Raw genomic sequence first — 9,927 nt, forward strand, 5'->3', positions numbered from 1 at the left:
AAATTAAAAGAGTGTAAAAAAAAGCCTCTCCCACTTCTACAAATTCAGTTTTTAATTACATTAACTATATTAATTGCATTTGCCATCATATGTGTGTTATGTTAGTTCATATTTATAATTTTGCATATGTACTCATATAATGGGCTTTTATAAGAATGTTTTCTTTTTAGTTGAGAGAAGAAACTTATTTGAATTAGTAGTTATTAAAATTCATCAGTGCTCACCTGATAACTAGTAATGAATATTAAAAATATTCAGCCAGGCAATTAAAAAAAATTTTATCTATTTGATTTTGTTAGTACTGATAACAACCATATGGATTAGTTAATATTAACCTCCTCATTTTTAAATTGAGAGTATAGATGTTTATGTTTCTGAAAACCTTAGAAGAGGTGTCCTTATACCTAAGAGAAAAATGCCAATATTGTTTGAGGAGGTTTTAAGGCACAGTGAAGGTTGCAATAGAAGTAGCTTTGAAAGAAATTCAAGTTTTACTGGATGTAAAGACGGTTATAAGACCATTTGTATAGAGACTAAGAGTGTGGGCAGATTTATTGATGATGGAATGGTAGCCCCATTTTCCACCATATTGCAAGTTCTGAGAATGTTAACAGCTGAATGATGAATTCAAGGTTCAGTATTGTAGAGCACTCTGAGAAAGCATAACAGGAAAACATATAGCCTCCAATAGCTTGCATTTTTGAGGTGGAAACAAAGACAACAGGTACGTAGAATTACTAATAGGTGACCTATCTACCCTAAGTTTCCAAATATGCTGTTACAAATGTTAAATACTAACGTATCTTTTAAGACTTTTAATTTTAAATATTCATATCCTTTCCCCTTACTCTATCCTAGATTCTTAAAGTTTTGAAAAACATGTATGCATGGGTGTGCAGGTCTGTGCCAGTAAGTTTTTGTCATTCTAAAGAATTTTCATTCCTTCCTATGTCAGAACATCAAGAGTGAGTAATATATTATCTTTATAAATTTGATACTCACAAAAATAATTTAAAATCCCAGGAAATAATTAAAAAAGGGAGAATGAAAAGCTTTATCTATTTAAATTTGAAGTGTTTCTCTAAATTTTTTAAAATGTTTATTTTTGAGAGAGAGAGAGAACGAGCACAGGACAAAGCAGAGAGAGAGAGAGGGAGACAGAGGATCTAAAGCGGGTTTTGCACTGACAGCAGAAAGCCCAATGTGGGGTTCAAACTAGAAACCTTTAGACCATGACCTAAGCTGAAAGCAGATGCTTAACCACTTAAGCTAAACTACCCAGGCACCCCCAAATTTCAAGTGACTTAAAGGCTGTTTCATTAAAGTCATCTGTTCCCTTATATACCAAACACAGGTCTACAAATGCCTATGAAAGAAAATAAATTATGCTATCTTAATTATGTATTTGTGCATTCAGTTTCATTTTGATTCACAAATATAGCAAGATGCTAATTATTATTTTTACATTTCATTCTGTTTGTAGCTAATTTTTAAACAAACTTGGTGATCCCTGCCATATATTATTCCTACATGAGGTCTCCTTTTGACAGGTCTTGCTGTTTGTAGAGAAGGCTAATTTTTTGAATATTAGCCAAACTGAAATATGCTGCAAAGTATGAAGTACAACCATTGCGGTTATTTTTCAAATATTTTCCTAAAACCATTTGGATTAAAAATCTTTTGATTTTTCATGGCATCATTTCTTTTTTTCTCTAACTAATTTGAATAGTTTCAGGTCAACAAAAGCTAAATATTTGGAGAATATTGTCCTTACCCACTGTACTTTGTACAATGTACTATTGTACCCTTACAATATTGCACTTTGTCAGTGTTGACAGCAAAGTTAGAGCTGCTTTCAAAAAATACCCCAAAGCAACATTTGAAGAAGAAATTCATAATTTTGCTGTGAGGGTAGAATATGATAGTCGTAAAATATAATCCTGTAAGTCAGTTGGGGTCAGTCAGGAGAAGAGTTACCAACATATATACATATATTTTTAAATAGGAAAAGTTTTCAAGAGACTAAGATACTACACATTTGTGGCAGAAGCGTAGATAATAAAGAAACCCAAAAAAAGGATTTAGAGAAAAAGCCATACGAGGCCTCCAGAATCAGTGATGTATGTGGGCACATTAGAGCAAAGAGTTCTGGAAGTCAGCCATGTCCAGATTTTGCAGTGGACCTGAGGAGTGGCCTATGTAAGTCTTTTGTCTCTTGTCACTGTGCTTCTATGAATTTGCCTCCAAGCATCTGAAGGCAGTCCAGGCTTACAGTTGGTTAGTAGTGACCAAGTTTGGAAAGGAGAGCACAACAGAGAATGGGAAAGGAGAGGACAAAGGAGCCTGCTGAATGTCCTGCTCCAAAGACTTAAACCACAGGGACCTTCAGAAAGTAACACCTACAACTCAACTTCCTCCTCCAAAGTCTGCTTCATTATTTTTCTTTGGAGATATTCTCAGGCAAAGGTATTCTCTGAAACGTAGAATTATTATTTCTGAGTCTTTTATTTTTAATTTTTTAAAAGATGATGGTGATGAATATGATGATGATGATTGGCTCTGCCATCATATAACTCCATCAAAAGAGAAAATAACATGAGTTAACATAACACTGTGAAGTGCCAAAATGTATATTAATGTTACATTCCCTGGTAGCAATGTGCTATTCTGTTTCAATATTTGATGAAGCACAAGTATTCAACTGCTTTAGAATTTGAACATATCAATTTTAGATGTTTTCAGTTTTATTTTTTAACTTATTGCTATTTCTTCTAGTTTCCATAAAATGTATTTGATAATTTATAGGCATTGTCATTCCTATTCTCTTCAGAATTTGGGAAATCAGAAACAGAACTATTCATTTCATTATGGGTGAGAACTATTCATTTCATTTATCCACAAATCAACATGAATGATCTTTAGAGAAATATTAGGGCTGTATATAAATACACCTAGCTATGATCCCTGTTTCCCATTGATGTTACATAGAGAAGAACATATACACACAATGCTCACAAATATATTTCTAAAAAATGATAATAGACAAAATTATTATATGAATTGGAAGAGGAACAGTTTAGAAAAATAATCAAAACAATTTAGTGAAACTATGCTATTATCATTAATTTTTGAGTTGCTGCCTTTCATACTTTGTATTGTTTTGTTTTGTTTTTCACATGTGGTTAATATAAAGCATAAGTTTTGCTGCACCACTGCATGTTTCAAGTGGAAACATAGTTCCTCCCTTAATTTATTTGAAAGCAGTTTCCAGATTTAATTGGAATTTTCTATCAGCTTACTTATTAATATTATAAATATTTACCCAATATTCTTGGTTTTAGGTTAAGCCTGTACAAAATTTTTTCTCCTGTGCCTGAATTGGTTCCCTTTTTATTAAGTTTATTTATTCATTTTGATAGAGAGAGCAGGAAGAGAATCCCAAGCAGGCTCTATGCTGTCAGCATGGAACCCAAGATGGCGTTTGAACTCATAAACCATAAGGTCATGACATGAGCTGAAACCAAGAATCCGATGTTAAGCCACCTGGGCCACCAAGAGGCCTGTTCGTTTTAGTCTGTATCAGCACATTTCAACAATTTAGCCATACTTAGCCATCAATATTCCTATGTGGTCTATAACCATACATATATAACATTTCAAACTTCTTTACCCAGCCTTCATTTTTCTCACATTACACTGTATATTCACTCATTGTGGATAACCCAATAATATCAAAGAAATTTTCTATTTTGAGTAATTAACTCATTAAAAAAAGACAAAATAATTACTTCATAATGGTAATTAGATAGGGCCCAGTATGATAGTTATGATAATGATAAATGTTACCTATAAATAGAAAGTTATGTTTGTTCCAACAAATCATAATACTAGAATTTTATTATTTTCTCTTGTAAACTCCAAAACAGTGTTTCTTATCAAAAGGCAGAATTCCTATGATTGGTAATTCATCGAGAATCATAAATTCAAGGGGCACTTGTGTGACTCAGTCACTTAAGCACCCGACTTTGTCTCAGGTCATGATTTTCTAGTTCACAGGAGTTTGGGCCTTCTGTTGGGCCCTGTGCTGATGGCTCAGAGTCCGGAACCTGCTTCAGATTCTGTACCTCCATCTCTCTCTGTCCCTCCCCAAACTGTGCTCTGTTTCTCTCAAAAATAAATAAACATTTAAAAATTTTTTTTTAAATCATACACTTATTCATTATGCATTGTAATTCATAAAGCACTAGATCCTTCTAATTTATGGCTTGACCATCCCAAGATGGTTTGCTAATCTATTCCTATATAAAAATAAGACAAGCATAGAGGTTTAGATGAGATTTTTAAAAGTCTTTCATCACATTGGATAGAAAACAATCATTTTGCCATGTGTAAATTACCATGAGCTTGGAAAATTCAGTTTGAATGCAAGACAGGGCAGTCTCTTTTGAGTAAAGTAAGTTATTGGAAAATTTTATTGAGATTGGTTATTTGGGGGAAATATTATGTCCAGAAAAAAATCAATTGTTTGGGAGTAAAGAGTATTTTAGTATTTGCTACAACATATTTATTTTTCTCACTCTTGCATGTCACATGCTTCCTGGTTGACTTATGATACTGTGGAAATATCCAAGGTCTAAGAGCTGTGTACTCTTTACCCTATTTCTTGGAATGGTAGCATCTTGCAAACTACAGTTCAATATCACAATCATGATATTGACATTGACACAATAAAGATAATAAACCAAGGAGATATATTGTGTTTGAATTATCAGAATGGCAGGAAATTGTGGTAGGAGACCAAGAGGGGTGAATCCTGAAATCCTTGTATAAATTCTCCTTAAAATGATAACTGACTCCAATACTTACTTGCACATGAGTAAATGGACCCTCAAAAACACAATCAAAACCAATAAATGTGATATTTAAAAGTTGAGCAAAGATTTCAGGAGCTCCTTAGTGCTACAGAGGTCAAGTTTCTAGATAAACTAGAATATCAAAATGTGTCAACTAAATGCAACATGTAATCCTGTTAAGAGGCAAAGATGATAAAATGTAAAAATCTAGAATGTTTTTTGTTGATATTCCAGAAAGAGATGAAGGAATGAGTGGCATAGAAAAATATTTGCAAAGTTAATGCTTAAATTTTTTTATGTTATTGGTACAACTAAAATGAGGAAGCTCATGAACTACAGAATATAAATAAACTCATACTGAGGACATCATGATAAAACTTTAAAACATCAAAGTAAAGGGAAAACTCTTGAGGCATCCGAGGAAAAAAAGGAGGTTACTTTCAAAAAGACAACAGATGAAAAAGTATGTCTCAGAAAAATGCAGAACAAAAGGCAATAGAATATTATTTTTAAAGAACTGAAAGAAATACATATTGATTTATAATTTTGTGTCCCTAGATAGCATCTTTAAAGAATGAAACAATACTGAACGAATTTTACCTGAACAGTGCTAGAGCTGCAAAATATCAAAAACATTCTACAAAAAAAATAGAAAATAAACTCAAAACTCACTTTGGATAAAGAAATTAAGAGAAGTACTCTAAATATAAGGAAAATCTAAATAAATACTGAGATATAAAACACTTATATCTTAGGAGGTTTAAAATATATACAGATTTCAAATACTCAGCAAAAATAGCATGCAAGTCATGAGCAGAAAGTAGTTAAAATACTAGAAAATCCGTGCATTTTTACTGATAGGTCAGGAGTACTAGTTTCCATTATAAACATAAACTTTAAAAATAGTAAAAAGTGTATAGGCACACCTGAGTGGCTCCATCAGTTAAACATCAGACTCTTGAATTCAGTTCAGGTCATTATCTCACTCTTCGTGAGATCGTGCTCTACGTCAGGCCAACAGTATGGAGCCTCGTTGGGATTCTCTCTCTCCTGCTCTCTCTGCTTCTCCCCGCCTAGTGCACATGAGTTTGCGCGCTCTCTCTCTCTCGCTCTCGCTCTCGCTCTCGCTCTCGCTCTCTCTCTCTCTCTCTCTTAATAAATAAACATTAAAAAATAAACTAAGGGGCTCCTGGGTGGCTCAGTCGGTTGAGCATCAGACTCATCTGAGTTCATGATTTTACAGTTTTTTTTCAGTTCATGTCCCACATCAGGTTCTGTGCCAGGTATAAAGTCTGCTTGGGATTCTCTCTCTCCCTTTCTTTGCCTCTCTCCTGCTTGCTCTGGTGCGTGCGCTCTCTCTCTCTCTCTGTCTCTCTCTCTCTCTGTCTCTCTCTCTCTCTCTGTCTCTCTCTCAAAAATAAATGAGTTAACTTAAAAATGTTTAAAAAATAAATTAAAAAATAAAAAGTGTATAACCAACAAGCCAAGAGAGAAGAAAAAGTTGAGCCATACAAAACATTCAGTACAGATTAAATGATAAAGAATAAAAGGGAGAAAGTAGACCCACACATAAAAGGTCAATGTATTCAACAGAAATTCTAAGGCAAATTTATGAGGGAAAAGAAATTACTTTCAATAAATAGCACTAGAAATTTTCTAAATGAATGCCTACAAGAAGTAAATATATTGAATACTGTCAACAAATTATTCATATATTAAATATGGTTGGATTAACAAATTACTCTTTATGTTTTCCACTTTCTAATATTCATTCACTCCTGAAACACAGGAAGTATTTCCATAACAGATGAAGGGTAGGAAGAAAAAATTAGCTCCAAATTTTGAACCATTGTTTTTTCTTGCTGATAGAACATGATGTGGAAATGAAGGTGAGAACAAGGAAATATGTATTAGTAAGTACTTCCAAAGAGACAACATCTTCTAAGCAGTTTTTTCATGAAAATGTTGCAGATATATTTGTAATGGCAAAATATTTTTATTTCTAACTGACAAAAAATTTTGTTCCTTAGGTTATTTTGGTTATTTCTTAAAGTAGCATATTAAATATGATATAACTAAACTTAAATATACATAAGTCTACATTTCAACTTATTTGCTTTAGTACTTACTACATATGACTATATTTCCCAAAGGAATTACTACCTCTAGTATTATTTCCTCATCCATCTTTCCAAGAATAATCAACTACCTAAAATGATAATATTTTCTTACTATATATTTTTGTACATAACATCAAATAGTGTATTTTATCAACTTTAATATACTTAATATTTGTCACTTCCTCCAGAGAAATTTTGTTAAATAGAATTAAATCCAAAAACTACATATGAATGTATATTCATACGTGGACTATACAGATAAATGTAAATTCATGAGCATGTTGAATTTTATTGAAATGGTAATGAGGGAAACTATTTCAGGAAAATTGGCTTTGGAAAATTTAAAGACATAAAGTGTACTACTTTCAAATACTTACACTGATTTGAACTATTTATGATATATTTACAAGAATTAAGCTGATGACTTTAGGTAAATACACAATTTTAAAATTTATTATCTATTTACAATATACATTATTATTGATAATAATAAAGGATAACAATATTATTTATGAACTATAAATACATCCAGTCCCTTTGCTAAACACTTTAAATAAATTATCCCTATTATCATAACTGCATTTCATAAGAAGGCATAGTTAATATATTTATTTTTTCTAATAACAAGAACGAAATAAAGTGACTTGTTATTATCCAGTTAATAATATAAGTTAAAATTCAAAACTATTCTCTGCTATGTTGAAATTTGGCTTCTTTGTGTTCTCTATGCTGTTAAAATTCTCCAAATATCTTATTTTTGTGGCTAGGTCAATATACATCGATGCTATTTTGCAATTTTTGTAAACTATAAAGTTTTATACTATCAAAAGGGACAGACATGCATCTTTTCTCAACATCTAGTTGCCTCGACCACAAGGAGAATTCTGAGACTCAAGAATGTGTGTTGAGAATTTTGACACCTGTATTTTCTTAAGCAATGAGTAGTCAAAGCAAGGGACACGAAGATGCTTAAAATTAAAACATACGAAGTTGGTTTCACACTGGTCTTTGTTCAAAAGACAAAACATTGGCAGGACATAGAGTTTGGCAGTGCAAAAGTTATGTAAACTGCTGAGTCCAAGACTTGAAATATAGGATTTGCCTGATTTATCCAGTCACAGCAGTTGTATTCATAATTTTCTTGTTACAGGAAAAAAATGTAGTAACGGTACTCAAAGGAACAGGTTTACAATCCTAAGAAGTCCTTGTTATTTCACTCATTGATCTCCAGTGGCTGCCTGACTGGAAATATACATTACAGGAAGCTGATGGAATTGCCAAAGTGATGGAGAAGTAAGGTGCTCAGTGTTTCCAATGACATAATGAAGATACACACAGCCAAAAGAGAATTCGGTAGCTCCACATCAATAATATAAATCAAATAATTAAAAACATTTTCATTCTATAAAGCATGAGGCTCTATTTTATATCACAACTCTTTTGCAGGATTAAATTCTCAAAGTATTGTAAGGATTTCAAACTTCTTTAGGCTAATTTGGATGAAATTAAACACATACATCATTCTAACAAATATCTCCCAAACAATTGTAAACTTTGGAAATGAGAAAGAGATTAATGGTAATGTATTTCATATTTGTGTTCTCTCTGTAATGGTTCAATTATTTTCCCATGAAGAATTTATTATTTCTACCCAACAGACATCGGTCAGACTTTTAATAGACATTGCTGAAAGTCATATAAAAAATGACTTCCGAGCACAATAAATTTACCAGCTATTACTTTTCTCATTGTCCAAGTGACAGACCTAATAACCCATGTCAAAATAACAGGAAAAAATAGAGAGGCAGTACACAAGTCTTGTAGTGGCTCAAAAGTTATGATTAACAGTTAGTGACAAATGAAAGCAGGAAAGAAGTTATAACAAAAGAATGTGTAAGATAACCAGACGGAAGTTCATTAAACACCTGGCAATCATTTTCATCAGAAAATCAGTGTGCATCACAGATAGTCCACAATGGAAAAGAGAGAGGCCATGATGAAAAAGATAGTAACTTAGCAAATATTTTCTTGCCAGTCTAATCTCTTAATAATCAAAGTATTGATAGACTGAAACTAAAAATACATTGCAACTATTTAATTTCTTTTTCAAAAGTTTACTTATTTATTTTGAGATTCAGAGAGGGTGAGTGGAACAGGGGCAGAGAGGAAGAAGAGAGAGAATCCCAACCAGGCTCCACACTGTCCGTTCATAGCCCCATGCAGGGCTCAAACTCATGAACTGCAAAATGAAGTCCGATGCTTAACTGACTGAGCCACCCAGGTGCTCCTCAATTATTTAACTTCTGATACTGATGTGTACTTAAAGTTGGATAAAAAAGCAAAATAAATGCATAAAAGTGAAGTCATTATCAGATATTTTCCTTTTGATTTTTTAAGTAAACAGTTTTACTTAAAAAATAGTTTACTGTCATTAAGACAATTACTCAGTGAACTATGAAATTTTAGTATAAAGTAATGTGACAAGCTTCATTAATTGTAACTCTATAATCATAGTTATGTTTATGTGTAGAGTCTATAATGACAAAATATTATAATTAGTTAAAAATTACATTCATAGCATATGTCCACAGTTAATATCCATGAAGGTGGTTTAATTATTGTAGACATCAAATTACTTCAATTCAACAAAACATGACTTTTTCTTTCTTTTTCTTCCAGCAATACCATTCACTGTATCCATCACGTATGGACTTCCAAGTTGGAGACATACCTTTATTTATTTATTTTTTTTTTTTAAAACATTGCTTTAAGTTTTAATGTTTATTTCCCCAAGACAGCCTAGCCTGCATTCTACTTGGATAAATTTTACAAGCTAGTTTTCTGCTGCTTCTAGTTTTAAACTTTAACCATGTTTCTGATGACAAGGAATGCTGCAAAAATACTCTAGTTCAACAAAGAGTTATGATCACAAAATAATTTTTATCCATTCTACA

This window comes from Suricata suricatta, chromosome 1 (genome assembly GCF_006229205.1).
Source record: "Suricata suricatta isolate VVHF042 chromosome 1, meerkat_22Aug2017_6uvM2_HiC, whole genome shotgun sequence".
Classification (NCBI taxonomy): domain Eukaryota; kingdom Metazoa; phylum Chordata; class Mammalia; order Carnivora; family Herpestidae; genus Suricata; species Suricata suricatta.